Source organism: Lipotes vexillifer, unplaced genomic scaffold, assembly GCF_000442215.2.
Source record: "Lipotes vexillifer unplaced genomic scaffold, Lipotes_vexillifer_v1.1 scaffold19, whole genome shotgun sequence".
Taxonomy (NCBI): domain Eukaryota; kingdom Metazoa; phylum Chordata; class Mammalia; order Artiodactyla; family Lipotidae; genus Lipotes; species Lipotes vexillifer.
The window spans coordinates 2,497,669-2,512,835 of record NW_006793856.1 but is presented as its reverse complement, the minus strand read 5'-3'; positions in this window follow the sequence as shown (position 1 = coordinate 2,512,835).

Genomic DNA, 15,167 nt, shown 5'->3' with positions numbered 1-15,167 from the left:
GTGTTCTTCCATTTGATAATTTTATTTCTTTATATAACCTTTTGGTAGGAGAAAATTAAGAATGGGCATTGTAGAAACCTTTATGTTATTTTAAAACCTATGTGTTATTTTGCTCCTTTCTGTCCTCAAATAACAAAACTTGTATAATGGGTCTTAAAAAGCATATTTCTGTTCTGTAATACTTTACCTGCCATACCAGTATACATTTTTAATCAAGGTTTCAAATGATTCCATTTGAAATTATATTAGAAACAATGGATAAAATTCCTTTGCTCACAATACTCAATCACATGAGCTCTGTTTAAATGGTAGGTAGTATGAGTGTTTTGAAAATTTGTACTATGTACAGTCTCGTTCAATATTTGTTATAAAGAGGCTTTAAGTATTGTTTTTACAGGCATTAAGTTGGTAATTTCTTGATGCTCATTAAAACAATACATAATGGTATCTCTATAAAGTCAAAAACCTTGTTTTCCAGGAGTCGCACGAGAAAATGTCTCTTTCATTTATAACAATACCTCTCATTGCTTTACTGCATTAATTTGTTTCTAATATTTTAGGTATGTGATGTTCAAGCAACAAAGAAGATGGCATTAACTAAAGTTGAAACCTTTTAGGGTTGAATACAGCTTAAATTACCTTGAAGAATTGGAGGGTTATATTCTTGAAATTGGGTTAAAATGAAATGTGACATTACAGTGACAGTTTGTGGTTTGCAAAAGTTGGATGTAACATCATTTATTGCAGTATTCCTTTGGGATTTATTTTTAGTAGGTCATATGAAATGGATTAAAGAAATATTTGAACGGTATAATTTTATACAGTCTTATCCTAAAGAAAAGAAGGTCTTTCTTTTTGCTACAACCCCCTAAAATGCTGAGGGGTTAAATCTAATGCAAAAATTTGAATGCACACTAATCTCTTTACAATGTTTAATCCCATTTTAGTTCAAAGGAGTTAAATTATGGCATGAAATGCTCACCACTTTAACACATACATGATAAACTTAAATTTTTTTTTGACAGAGCTAGAGGAATAATTTCATCCCTATTACATTTTGTTTATACTTCACTATTTTTATGTCATCGTAATTTCTTACTGTGTGGATGAAAGTCTATGACCCTGATGTATAAATTTCAACTAGATATGGCTAGTCACATATGAACAATATTGATTATAAGATATTTTAATATCTCTAAGCCAAACATCTGGAAAAGACCACAAAAATTAATTTAACACTCTAGGAAGGCTTGAATGAAACTCTTACCAGAGAACTCTCTTATTATAGCATTTAGCACAGGACCTTTTACAGAGTAGAAACAAAATAAATTAATAAGTCTAAACCATGGTCTACCTTCATTCTACTTCCGTGTTGTTCTGATTCCTCTTCAGTAATATTTATCCTTTATCCACATATATTTTCATTTTGCATTAGTTTAATTATGGATCATTTAATTATGGAGGTAGCATTTAACACTGTGGTTAATAATTTGGGTTTTAGAACCAGGCATGGGTTGGAGTCCTGTCTCATGCTCTCAGTAACTGTATGACCTTGGGAGAAACTCACTGTTATCTCCAGATTTCTCTTTGACATACTGGAGATGATAATAACACCATCCCCACAGATTAGTTATTAGGTTTAAATGACTTAATGCATGTGATACTTTTAGATTATAATTTGGCACATAGTAAGTGCTCAAAAGTAGTAGCTATTATTGTAGTGCATACAAAATTAATGCTTTACTTTTGCCTTTGACCTATTTTAAGTACCTTTTAAAGGTTTCTGAGCAATCATATTTAGTATTTTAATGGTTTTATATAATATTCCATAGTTTACCCAATATTTCCCCAACAAGTGGATGTTCATATTATTACTAGTCCTTTTACTTTTATAAATAAACACTGTTATCTGTATCTCTGTTCATTCAAGCCCCCTACACTACCACCCCCACCTTTTGTATTATTCCTCTGAGTTAAGTTTCCAGAGTGAGATTCCTGTTTCATATGACATGAACTCTTTATGAATATTGAACTATACTGCAAAATTGTCATCCAAGAAGTTGAACCACTTTACAGTGTCAACCGCAATCTCTGCCCTCACTAGTGTTGGTCTTGCTTGCATTTCCTGCTTTGGTGTGTTCATCCCCTCAAAGTCGCATCCCAGCTCGAAACTACTGCATAGTTACCCCTTATTCATTTCACATTAGAATAATTCTTCTTAACCATTGTCTGTCTTTTGGCACCATTAGAATTATTCTTTTGTGGCTTCTTGAATAAAGTTAAAAGTTTTTATTAGTTAAACCATTGAATCAATTGCCTACTAAGTCTACCATTAAAATTTTTTTTTTTCTATTAGGAAACTGCACAGCCTAGTTCCAAGAATACAGGCTTCAAGTCAGACAGATCCGGGTTTAAATCCTGATGTTATTATTTAACAAGCTGGGTAACCTCAGGCGAAATCTGTCAACTTCAATTCCTCATTTAGGATAAGAACAACCATACCAAACTTGTTTGGTTATTGTGATTTAAGGCATGTGAAATCTTGGCTGGCTTTAGGCACTCAATAAATATTAGTTAATTTACTCTTTCAATTACTACTCTATTCCTACTTTTGCTCTTTTCTCAGAATATTTCCTGGAAATATTTTTCCTCTCCCATTTCCAAACCATTGCAAATGCTGAGATTCTTTATTCTCTCTGCTGAATTTTGATATTTTTTTCTTTGAAATCGTCTTTACTCATTTCTCCATATTAGACTCCATGTTAGGCTCCATATTAGACTCACCTGCTTCAATCTCCATATTAGACTCATTTCTCCATATTAGACTCCATATTAGACTCCATATTAGACTCACCTGCTTCAATCTCCATATTAGAGTCTCCATATTAGACTCACCTGCTTCAATCTCTTGTTTGGGATTTGAAGAGTATACAGAATTTTTTAATTGAATGTTAAGCTTATATTGGGATAAAATACTGAAGGAATCCATGAGTTAATATGAAAATAAAAGCTGTCATTTGGGTGGGGAAAGCAGAAAAGAGGAGAGAAGACTTCTATGAAATCACTCCTCTTCCCCAGTGAGTGAAACCATGTTGGTTCCTGAATGGCTCTAATATATCCTCCTGGTCTTGGAGCTAGCAGAACTTGAGATAAAAGAGACTCAACAGCTCTTGGGCTAATTATGTTTACAAAGTGCTTTCCACTCATCTTGGCCTATTTAAATTTTTAATTGTATAAAAACATTTCCCTGACCTTAGAAAACTTACAAGATGGTTAGAAATATAAACAAAACATTTTTAAAAATCACAGATAAAGATTAGGAAATAACACCAGCATGACATGCGTAGACCAGGATTTTCAAACTTCAGCAGTATGGGAACTGAAGAGTGTGTGTGGTCCCTGAAAGTATTAAAATTTAATCAATAGCAACAACAACAACACCATGTTGACGAAACAAAATACATCTGTGTGACATTCTGTGGGATGCTGCTTTCTAACTACTTGCATGCAAATTATATTTACAGAACCAGCCGTGGTTCAGGAAGAATTTATGAAGACATTGGTTTTAAGCTTTAAATGACAAGTGGGACTTGAAGATAGGAGGCCATATGCTAGATAGAAGTGATAGAAGGGGAAAGGCAGAGAAAGAGAAAGTAGATGATCTTTCCTAAGATCAGTGAATGCTTTGATTTTATTTGAGAGGAAATTCATGCCCAAGACAAAAGCTCCAATGGTGAAAAGGAGTTGATGTTTATACTGTGTGCAGGGGCAAATTACAGAAGGGGATGCCTCCCCATCCCCTCCCCCCTGGAGATTAACCTAATGAAAGTAATATTTGGTTTAGGATGATTGTGCAGGTGGTGTGCTGAAATTAGGTGACAGAGAAAAGCCTGGAGAAGAAGAGACCAGTTTGAAGATGATTTCAGTGGTCCAGGTACGAGGTACTAAGTATAAAGGTGGTGAAATATGGAAATGGAAGAGCACATAAAACGAAGGTTTCATAAAAAGAATTAATAGGTCTTGAGACCAGATAAAATTTGGAGCTCAGAAAGATAAAGAAATCAAAGTTCATTGATGTTTCAAACTCGGGCAGAATATTAACTAATGAAACAGAGCTGGTTTTGGGGGGAAGTTCTGAGTGTGATTCTAGATTTATAAAGTAAAATATTTAAGTGATGTAGTGTATAGGTAGTTGTGGTGATTGAGATTGGAAGTGCAGGTGTGGAGATCAAATATGAAAGTTACGTGGAAGGAGGAAATGAAAAATGATAAACTAGAGTCAGGACTTTGACAGTGAAAGAAAAGCTAGAGAGATAGCTTGAGCAAGTAGGAGAATTATAAGAAAGTTATTATTTTTCAAAAAAAGGGAGGAAAATTGGGAGGGACCAGTAAAGTAGGGACACCTCTTTCTCTGCCCAAAACAAATCACATGATTATATTGTAAAACAATTAATAAACAGAAACCTCAATTAAAATAGATTGGGGAAACGAGAGAGAAGTGGAGGGGATCTTACTTCTGTGATGATACTGGAGCCCAACAGAAGAAGAATGGTTCCTCTTCTTTCCTGGTAACAACTCAACCAATGAAAAACCACTGGACTCTTTGTTTACTAGAATCCTCTCAACTTCCTTTTCCCCTCTATAATACAGTTTTCCTTCTCTTGTCAAGTGGGGGCTTGTACACGGCTCACAATGGTTGTAGACCATGAATTGCAACTCTTTGCTGATCCTGAATAAATCCATTTTTGCTTTAGAAGTAACTGGCAGTCTGTTTTAGGTAAACAATATCAATGAAAGTCCAAATCCCACACTGGATTAGATTCAAGAATTAGGTTCCTTTTTTTGCTGCTCTGGGGACAGCAAAGAAAGGGAACTCCCTTTCTTGTAGCAAGAGGTAAGATCAGAGTTCAGACTGGGAAACTACCATAAATTCCTGAAATTGTGTGTGAATTAAAAATGTTTGAGTAGGATTCTTTTTTCACGACCTTTGATATCTGCTTTAGAATTTTGTTAAATGTTTTATTGGGGTTGTAAGATAATAATAGCTTTTTATTAAAAGCTTTGAGAAATTATAACTGCCAAGACCCAGCCACTGTAGTGAGTGACTACAATAAGTGATTATTGTGATCATTCACAACCACGGCAGGCATTACCACTCCTCTTCAATGTCTGGTTTTCCTTCACCTTCGGGCAGGCAGATGGGTGGGCAGCTTTTCCCTACCCTGCTGTCCTGAAGATAGGTATGCATGCAATTTGCTTTTCCCAGGGTGTGTGAGTGGAAGTACTATGTGTTAGTAATGACTCAACTCTTCAACCTGCTTGTCCTTCCCATTGTGATTGATCACGGACATGCATGTTGATGTGAAGATGCTGTAAGACTCAAGCAGGTGATAATGAAGCCAACATGTGAAGGTAAGCTGCCCCAGAGTGCTGTCTGTTGTCTGTTGTCTGGGAGAGAGAGAGAGAAACTTTTGTTGAACTTTTTTTTTTTTTTTAAACCGCAGCTTAATCTAGCTTATTCTGATAAATAAAATGACTGAATTGAAAAGTATAAAAAAGGCAAGTTACAGAATGCCTACAGGTCTCCCTTCACCTACGTGAAATGTTTATAGTGGTTCCAAGTATAAATCCTTATACTTAGAATGTAAAATTTTATAACAATAACTAGGTATAAACAGGGTAGTAATAACAGTTAACATTTAATAAGCTCTTTCTGTATGCCAAGACCTGTTCTAAACCCATCTAAGCTCTGTACATTCTCTCATTTAACCCTCATGACAATCCTAAGAGGAGACTTTTATTAATAGGGCCATATTACAAATAATAAAACTAAGGACAGAGAGGTCTGGGAACTTCTCCATGGCAAATTCAATGTTCAAACCCACACGTGTCTGTTTTTAGGTTCTTTGTGCTTCCAGATGTGTGCGTGAAAGGTGCACAGTAATTGACACTGATGTCTGAATGTCCTGAATCCTGTGTTGTCTGAATATAAAACCCAGCCTTTTCTTCTACTATAATTACATGCATCAGAATTTCAAACTTGAGATCCTTTCTGCTACTAACTGTAATCTTTGAACTAAAAGACGTGATACAGATTATCAAGAATTATAACAGTTTGACAAAATGAGAACCCTTGATTAGCCTATGGATGGAAATCAGTCAAAGCCTAGTCAAAATGATTTACATGCAAACCTTGAGAAGTTTGCATGTAAATCATTCTACACATACATGAAAAACACCACAGATAAGGTGAGAAATCTTTGATTATGCAGATCACTTCATTTATTTAGCACCTTTGATGTGCAAAGGACAGTACTAGGTGTGATGAAGATTCAGAGATGGATAAACATAGCTTAGAGAGCTCAGAACTGTGGAGTATGTGACATCAATGATAACAATAATAATAACAACAAAATCTCTGAGCATTAAAAATGTGCCAGTATACCAAAAACCATTGAATCTGCACTTAAAAATATGTGCTAGGCATTTCACATACATTTCTTATTTAATCTCCAAATTAATCTTATTTAATAGTTGTCCACATTATAAAATATCCATGGCTCAGGGAGGTCAGGTAACTTACCTGAGGATACACAGTAGGTGGTAAAGCTGGGATTCACATGGAATTTTCTTGGACATCAAGGCCTATGCCTTTCTTTACTAGTATTTCTAAAGGTGTGTTAGATCTATACTGGTGGTAAATCAGAGATTTTAATGTGGTACAAAAATAAGCAGCTTATTTGAAGAGTTAAGGGTTTTACAGTTAATTTTCTACTTACTAAACAATAAGAATATATAGTTTTAAAGTAAATGTTTTAAGGTAGATAAAATTAAATTGATTTAAATGAAAAATAGTATTTAGGTTTGCAAAAAAATGTGAAGATAGCATTTGAGTGCTTAAGTGTTGAAAATATTGCTCTAGGCCACACTGTAGTATGGCTGCAGGAGGTCTGAGGGCTGAGGCTATGCTGCTGTAACAAACAAGCCCTGAATTCAGGAGTGTAAGAAAAATGGCTTATTTATTTATGGTTCACATTATATACCCAACGACAGGAAGGGACAGTTGGGGGTGTGGAGGTGTCTCTTTTCCAGGTAGTCACTCAGGAACCTAGGTCCACTAGCTTATGTCACTCAATGGGAGTCTGGAGGATTAAGCAGGGACCATCCATGAAAAGTTAAAGAATTTGAACTTTATCCTGAGGGCAAGAGATCAGTGCTTTTAATGCCTTTTGCTCTATTCACTGCAAGCATAGGCAGTGTCATGGCTAAGAAGATAATACAATATGTTGCCTGGGGACCCATCACTAAGATTTTTGTGATTCAAACCTAATATATGAAAATCCAGGCTTATACTGCAAATAAATATGGGGATTGCTCAAACTGCAAAAGGATTCTTTGCTTAAATAAAGGATTAATTGCAGGGTGCTCTTTAAGAGTAAATATTCCTTAAATGGGCTATTTGAAATGAATATTTATTTAATTCTGTGTAAACCCAGCTTTTTAGAAGCTCTTCTGTGATGGGAGTTTTACCTGTTTCACAGTGAAGGTAACAATGTACATATTTAAGATACGTGAATATTGTTTCCACTAACATTAACAGCAGAATGGAGTTGTTGGGTTTTTTTTCCCCACGTGAATGCAATGAAAGCAAGTGTAATTTAGACTCTAAGCATTGGAACAAATACAATTTTGAGAGGCAGGAACATTTCTTTAGTGATTATTTGAGCTCCCAAACTCTTAGTTTATGTTTCTATAATACCGCTTATCAAGTAGAATTACAGGCTTACAGGGCTGTCTTCTTCACTAGCTCTGTCACTGAGGACAGGAGATGTTACTTAACGTTGTCTTTCCAACACCTGACACAGGTCTGGGCTCTTAGTAGGTGCTCAATAATATTTGCTGAGTGACTAAATAAATACCTTGCATTTTCAAACCAATTTCTAAAGCAGAAAGCTTTTCTAATCAGTTTTGCCTCTGCCGACCATGACTTTATTCTTAATTCATCAGTCCTTACCTCTCTTTAGTTTGCAGGTTTGCTAGAGATAACAGCTAAATCTTTCCTCTAAGTAATCCAAGATAAATAAGAAATACACTTCAAGAGAGCCAATGAATTCTTAAACTGTTGATTCCTGTGACTAAGTGAGAAAAATGAATGTATCTGTGTAGTCAAGAAATAAATTCCTGGCAACCTTAGCATAGTTGTCTAGTTTTGAGACATTAAGGCCAATTTATCAGCCATTACACTCCACGTAAGTACTAATCAAGTTTGTGTCCCCTCCAAGCTAAGTAATAGAGAAGAACTCTGATTACAGAAGAACACTAAAACCATCTATTATACAGTCTTAAAATGCTTGTGACTTTAATTTCCATGAAGAGCATATGCTTATTGTGTTTAAATATCAGTTTTACAAAAGACATACATCACAAGTGGGACAGTCAAGTAATTGGAAAATAATTTGCAAAAACTTGAGTCCTTCCTTTATCACCTCCCACTTTGCAATTTTTTTTTTCCCTTTTAGGTAAATTTTTATTACATCTCTTTTTGTCCTAAAGTGTATGTATTGACAGAGCTTCAGCTTTCAAATTCGTACCACTTGTGCTGTTGAGAGCTCTGATTCCCAGGTGATCTCCATTCCCTCTATTCGAGTTTAAGCATCATTTGTTATCCTTGAAATTTATGTGACAAGCCAGAATTGTGGCCATGTACGCATTTGCTTCTGAGAGCGCAAAACATACAAAGCGAAGAGGTAGAAAGCAGATGCACTCAGGGCTCAGATTAGCACTTGAGCTCAGTAATAAAGGACCTGCCAGTAATTAAACCACTTCAGAATAATAAAATGATCGTACACAGTATGGAGGGAGGCCCACCATTAGATTGCTCATCATAGCTAAAGGAGAGGAGGACCTGGGCTTCCAGGGAAGAGGTATTGACCTCCAGATGCTTTCTTTGGACACCTCCAAAACATGACATTGTTCAGAGGTATTAAATCAGTGCATCTTTGTTTAGATGAAATATAATGCTGGGCTGTTAATATATTGATACTTTCTCTATGTTTTAGAGCATCTAGGTCTAGAGACCAAATTTTTTGGAGTTCTTTGTTAATCAGAGAGGCACTATGTAAACTAGAACAAATTTCCTGTGGGTGGGGACCAGCCATTGTGTACGAGCAGGCAGAGTGAGTCTTCCTCCTCCTGTTATTGTAGTTTCCGTTCAGAAAGCAACACTTAAAGCTATTTAGATGGAGGGGAGTGAATAGGGATGAAGAGGCCAATTAACCAATTTTTCTTGGCCTTTCCTCACACATAGACACATTCTGTACAACACCCCAGTTTTGATGTATTATTTTAATTAATCCCAGTCTTTTGAATCCTGCAGAAAGAAGGTTAGCAAATGTAACAATGCTCGGGAGTTTCTTTATCGTAAAAGACACAAAATTTCAACCATTTAATAAGGTAGATTTATTCTGGGTAGTTTAGCTTGCACATTCACTCAAACAGCCCTCCCCAAAGACAACATTAAAAATGTGATTAGTTAGCTGCCATCAATAACACAAAATAGGAAAATGCTCTCTGAAGGGACAGCTTTGTGGAGGGCACTGCACAGTGTGTAGTAAAAATATATGGCCTAATAAGTTTACATTTGCAGGCTCATTTGTTAAAACTCTTGAATTTCTAATTTGTGTCGGAAAGATAAATGGATGGAGCCACAGTAAAGTGTGAGATTAATACTGATGGATGGGGATTCAGTTTTTTGCTAGCCTCTTAGTTCCACACAACCCAGTAGGCAGTTTATAGGAAAACCAAATGTAAATAAAAAGAAGGACATTATTTACTCCGGTTGAGACCAATTACCAGTTATTTTGTTCCTTTCAACCTTACAGTTAAGGAAATTTCTATGTAATTTAATTATTATACTTTAGTAATCAGAAGGGCTACAATTTATAATTTGATGTTTCTAAGACTGGCCTCCAGAGCTCTATTATGTGAGGAGCAATTAGGGATTGCCCGATTCGTTGTTTTTCATAAAATATTTCCCCAGTCAGATTGTCCCTAAAAATTTTTTTCTGGACACAACATGGGAAGAAGACATGGGTTCTGAGGAAAGGCAGAAGAATGGTAGGCTTTTTCACAGCCAAGGGTTTAGGAAAAACCAAATGTGATTTCTGTAGCTGAAATAAATTTAATGCCTCTTTTTGTTGTCTTAAACCACTCCCCTTCCTCTCCCACTCAAGGCCTTAAGCAGCCCCCTGGCATGGAGTTTCCTAATGCCTCAGGAACTTCCTCTGTGTCACTGTTGGCCATCAGATCAGTAATGGCAACAATGGTCAATGGCAGAGAGGGAGGGAAATCAATACCCCAAACACTTAGTTTGATAAAAATCACTCTAAAATCCTGAAATGGGTGCTCAACATATTTGTAAACTCTAGCTCCTTTGACTGAAGCTAGACATATTTCTAATTGTGAAACATGTTCCATATACTGTGCCAACATTTCATAGGATCTACTTGGAGGGGTGGGAATCAGCAAGTTAAATGCCCCTCCCCTCCTCTTCCCTTCACCCCCCTTTTCGGTCTCTCTCCCCCTCCACCCTCCTCTCTATCAGGGCATCGTCACACACCTGAAAGTGGTCTCCAGGAGGGACTCTCCAATTGTCCCTGAGTTCCTCACTGATTCCACATTCCTCAGCAAGTCCCAAGAGGGAGTGTAGCACAGAGAAAAGAGGTTTGGCCAAGGGAACAGAACAATCTGAGGTGGCTCTGGTTCCACTACCTAAAAGCTGTGTGATGGGTAAGTCCCTTACCTTCTCAGAGTCTCATTTTCCTCATCTCTAGAATGGGAACAGTATTTATCATAAAGGCTATGTACGTTATATGCACGGAATAAACATATAGTCGTGATTTAAAAAGTAGTTTAGGGCTTCCCTGGTGGCACAGTGGTTAAGAATCTGCCTGCCAATGCAGGGGACACGGGTTCGAGCCCTGGTCTGGGAGGATCCCACATGCTGCGGAGTAACTAGGCCCGTGCGCCACAACTACTGAGCCTGCGCATCTGGAGCCTGTGCTCCGCAACGGGAGAGGCCGCGACAGTGAGAGGCCCGCGCACTGCGATGAAGAATGGCCCCCACTCACCGCAACTAGAGAAAGCCCTTGCACAGAAACGAAGACCCAACACAGCCAAAAAGAAAAGTAGTTTAATTCCCTATCTTTAATTAGGCTGAAAAATAACCTTTAAAATGTTAAAAATTGTAAAGGGGAATTTTAAAAAAAATCAATGTAGAGTTAATTGTGTGACCATGTCTGGAGGTGGTGACGTTCCCCAGAGAGCACCTCCATCCACAGGATGCTGAGGGCACTGCTAACAGGTGCTGGCTGGCTCAGCGGGGCTGCATGGGGGCTTCTAACGTGGGGTGGGAGCCGGGCTTCTGCTCCCTCTGCTTCTTGACAACATGAGAAGCCCAAGCTGTAGGTGTGACGTGCACTGGCCTTGGGCCAGTGGCCTCCAGGCCTGGACTGACCTCTCCTGAGTCCCAGTGGCAATTTTTAGCGTAGAGCTCTCTGGCGAGGTTTCTGAATAAACTACATCTGTCCCTCTGGCACTGTATGGTTCAGCTCTTCAAAGAACCATTTCCAGCCGGCATTCAGCTAAGGCTAATTTTAGTGCTGATGGTTTTTGTGTGCTCTAGTTAGATCCGCCCCGGGAACGTTGCCTTGTCCGGAGATCCAATCCGCTGCTCCTCTAATCTGCTGAGAAATGAGCAGGAGGTGCTCACAAGTCCGGCAGTTAGCATTTGTTGAGCACTTACTATGTTTTTTAAAAAGGATCTCTTTTCACAGGAATGCAAGAAAATGACTTTCGTCTGTGTTTAGTATATGACCCAGGGTCAAATGTTTGCATCTGAGGTGGAGTGTGAAGGAATGGAGGCATTGTCATGACACATAACCACAAACTGGATTGGTAAAAGGGCAAAAAATCCAAATGCGCTGAAATTTTCTATCAGGAAACATCGGTCCTAGAGAAGGAAGCAGTATGTAGTCAGAAGATGAGAGGCTCCTGAAAGTTTTCTTTGGCGAAAGTTATTTGTAGAAAACTGAAGCTGTGGATTACTTTAGGAAATTCTAGGAATAGATTTAGCATGCACTTAAGGCTCCCTTGCTTAGGGCTAAGCGGAATTAGAGGAAGTATAAAGCACACAGAAGAGAAGAATTCTCTCCGTTTATGGGCCCTTGATCTTAGGCCACGAGAGAAATTTGTGTTGGTGAGTGAATCCTCCTATCAACTCTAAAATGGAGAGAAGAGCCTTTTCAGAGTTTTCTTAGGCGAATTTGTGGTAAAACATGAAGAAGCAGATTAATCTTGAAACTTCTAGAACTATATTCTCTTACTTAAAAATTCTGAATGGTTCCCTATTGCCTACAAGATAAAAATCCAAGCTCCTTAGCTCCACATAGCAGACTCTGTCATTTTTGTAATATATAAGTTTATTTATTTCTGGCTGCGTTGGGTCTTTGTTGCTGCACGTGGGCTTTCTCTAGTTGCGGTGAGCGGGGGCTACTCTTTGTTGTGGTGCACAGGCTTCTCATTGCTGTGGCTTCTCTTGTTGTGGAGCATAGGCTCGAGGGGCGCAGGCTTCAGTAGTTGTGGTGTGTGGGCTCTAGAGTGCAGGCTCAGTAGTTGTGGCACATGGGCTTAGTTGCTCCGTGGCATGTGGGATCTTCGCAGACCAGGGCTCAAACCCATGTCCCCTGCATTGGCAGGTGGATTCTTAACCACTGTGCCACCAGGGAAGTCCAGACCCTTTGTCATTTATTCCTACAACTTTGCAGCCTCATCTCTTTCATTTTCTACCAATGCATTTTGGCCTCAGTTACACAGAACCCATTTATGGGTTCCTGAGAACACTGTTCAGATGCTACTCCCCAGACTGGAATGTTGCCCTTGGCCTGTGCTGGTGCCCCTGCCTGCCCTGACCTTCAAGGCTGCTCTCAAATGCAGTCTCTATTGGAGCCCGAGTGAGCACCTTCCTTCCCTCTGCTCCTCCCTCATGCTTAGTCTCTTCTAGTCCTCAGCTATTACCCAGAAATTGTGTTTGGCTGTTGTTTCGGCACATAAACGATGAACCCTTTAAAAAGAGAAACCTGTGCCATTGTCCTCACACATAGTGTAAGAACAAAGGCACAAGGAGTCTGAAGGAGAGCCATTGTTCCCAATTAGTGCCTTGTGTTTTGTGACTTGGGTCAAGACAAGACAGATTGAGGAGGGTGGTTGCCGGGAAAAATCGGTCACTTGTGTGTCATGGTTAAACACATTTACAGACACTTTTTAAAGTTTGTGTGTTTGGGGTAGGTCGGGGAGGTGGAGGGTTGGCTAAGCCACAAAGCAAAGGCAAATTTAAGTGTTTGGGTTGACTAATTGGCACAGAGGTCTGAGATAATGTTTCCCATCATTGCTCTAAAAGATTTATATGTTTTCAAGGGACTTTTAGACTCATTAATGAGCATGTTTGTGGCCTTTTGCTCTTTAATGTGATAAAAAGAAATACAGCTCTTCAGGTGACAGCTCTCTGTCTGTTATAGGTAGGAAGAGACTGTAGAATGTTAGTTTGAATACAGCACACCCAAAACGAATGTCCTTTATCTAGAGGCCACACACTTTCAAATCTGAAGTTCCGATTGATCAGACCATGAGTAGATCAAGTTCCTACGTCAGTAATCAATAACTCGAATCCCCCCACATCCAGCCACCTGTCAGTTCCTTGTTTAATCAGAATTTTAGGAAGGATTAGTTCTGCAATGAATTCTTGTGAATTTGCTTTCAATCTTCTCTACGTTGATGACATCCTTGCATATGTATATCTGCATTTGCCTCTCAGTGGGAATGCATATTTGACATTTCAAAGACTACAAAATATGATCTGGAAAATAAACACTGCTGTAGTAATTTTGATGGTTGATCATCTGTTTAATGTAATGTCAGTTAACTTTGAGACTGAAAATTAGGCTGGCTTGATTTGTTATCAATTTTCAGTGCTGTTTTCATCCTGAACAAAAAACAGAACAAAACCTCCATAAGATCTAGGGAGGATGAAGAGTAAAGTTGGATTTTAATCTTTATGGGAAGAACTGTCATGTATTTTCCAGCATCTAAATGTAGGTTATTTAGATTAATTCTAAGACACAAAAGGCATTTTATGCTTTCAGATTTAAGGAAATGATATTCCAGACAATGGACCTATTGTTTCATTCTCTATTTCATTTCATGGTATTGGTGAGCTTCCCTGCATGGAGAAAAACAAGGCCTTTCTTTTAGGTTGTACTGATTCATAAAAATAACCTTCTATGGAATTCTGTAAATAAGGGTTTGGTGAGTTTTGTGTTTTTGTTAAAATGTTTAGTCTTTTTTTTTTTTTTAACTGAATGCCTTAATGTCATACAGACCTAGTTTTACAATTGAATTTGTTATTCTATTTTAGATCTTGATCATGTGGAAAACTTACTTGGAACATAGAAACTTTTATGACTACCAAACTCCATTTTCTGTAAAACAAAGATATGAATTTAAGAGTCCCAGATGTGACAGGATGATAACATTAATCAAGATAGAAAGATTCCTAGACTGGAGTAGGAGAATGAAGCGCTTCAGGAGTGAGGATGGGGGTAGGGCAAGAAGAAGAAGGATTTGCTAGATGATCAGATATATTTGATCACTTTAAAAATTGTATTGAGGGCTTCCCTGGTGGCGCAGTGGTTGGGAGTCCGCCTGCCGTTGGAGGGGGCATGGGTTCGTGCCCCGGTCTGGGAGGATCCCACATGCTGCGGAGCGGCTGGGCCCGTGAGCTGTGGCCGCTGGGCCTGCACGTCCGGAGCCTGGGGTCCGCGACGGGAGAGACCACGGCAGTGAGAGGCCCGCGTACCGCAAAAAAAAATAAAAATAAAAAAAAATAAAATTGTATTGAGACGATGTTGGTAGGATTGGGAACAATTAATGAAAATAACACAGAAAAATTAGCAAGAGAAAAAACTAGCAATCACTAACAACGGGAAAATAACTTTCATTAGAAAAGAAATTTAATCGTAGTACACTATTTTGCTCAGCCATAAAAATTACATTGTCAGAATAATGTAAACAATAAAGTTTTTAATAAAAATTATGGCATAACTGTATTGAAG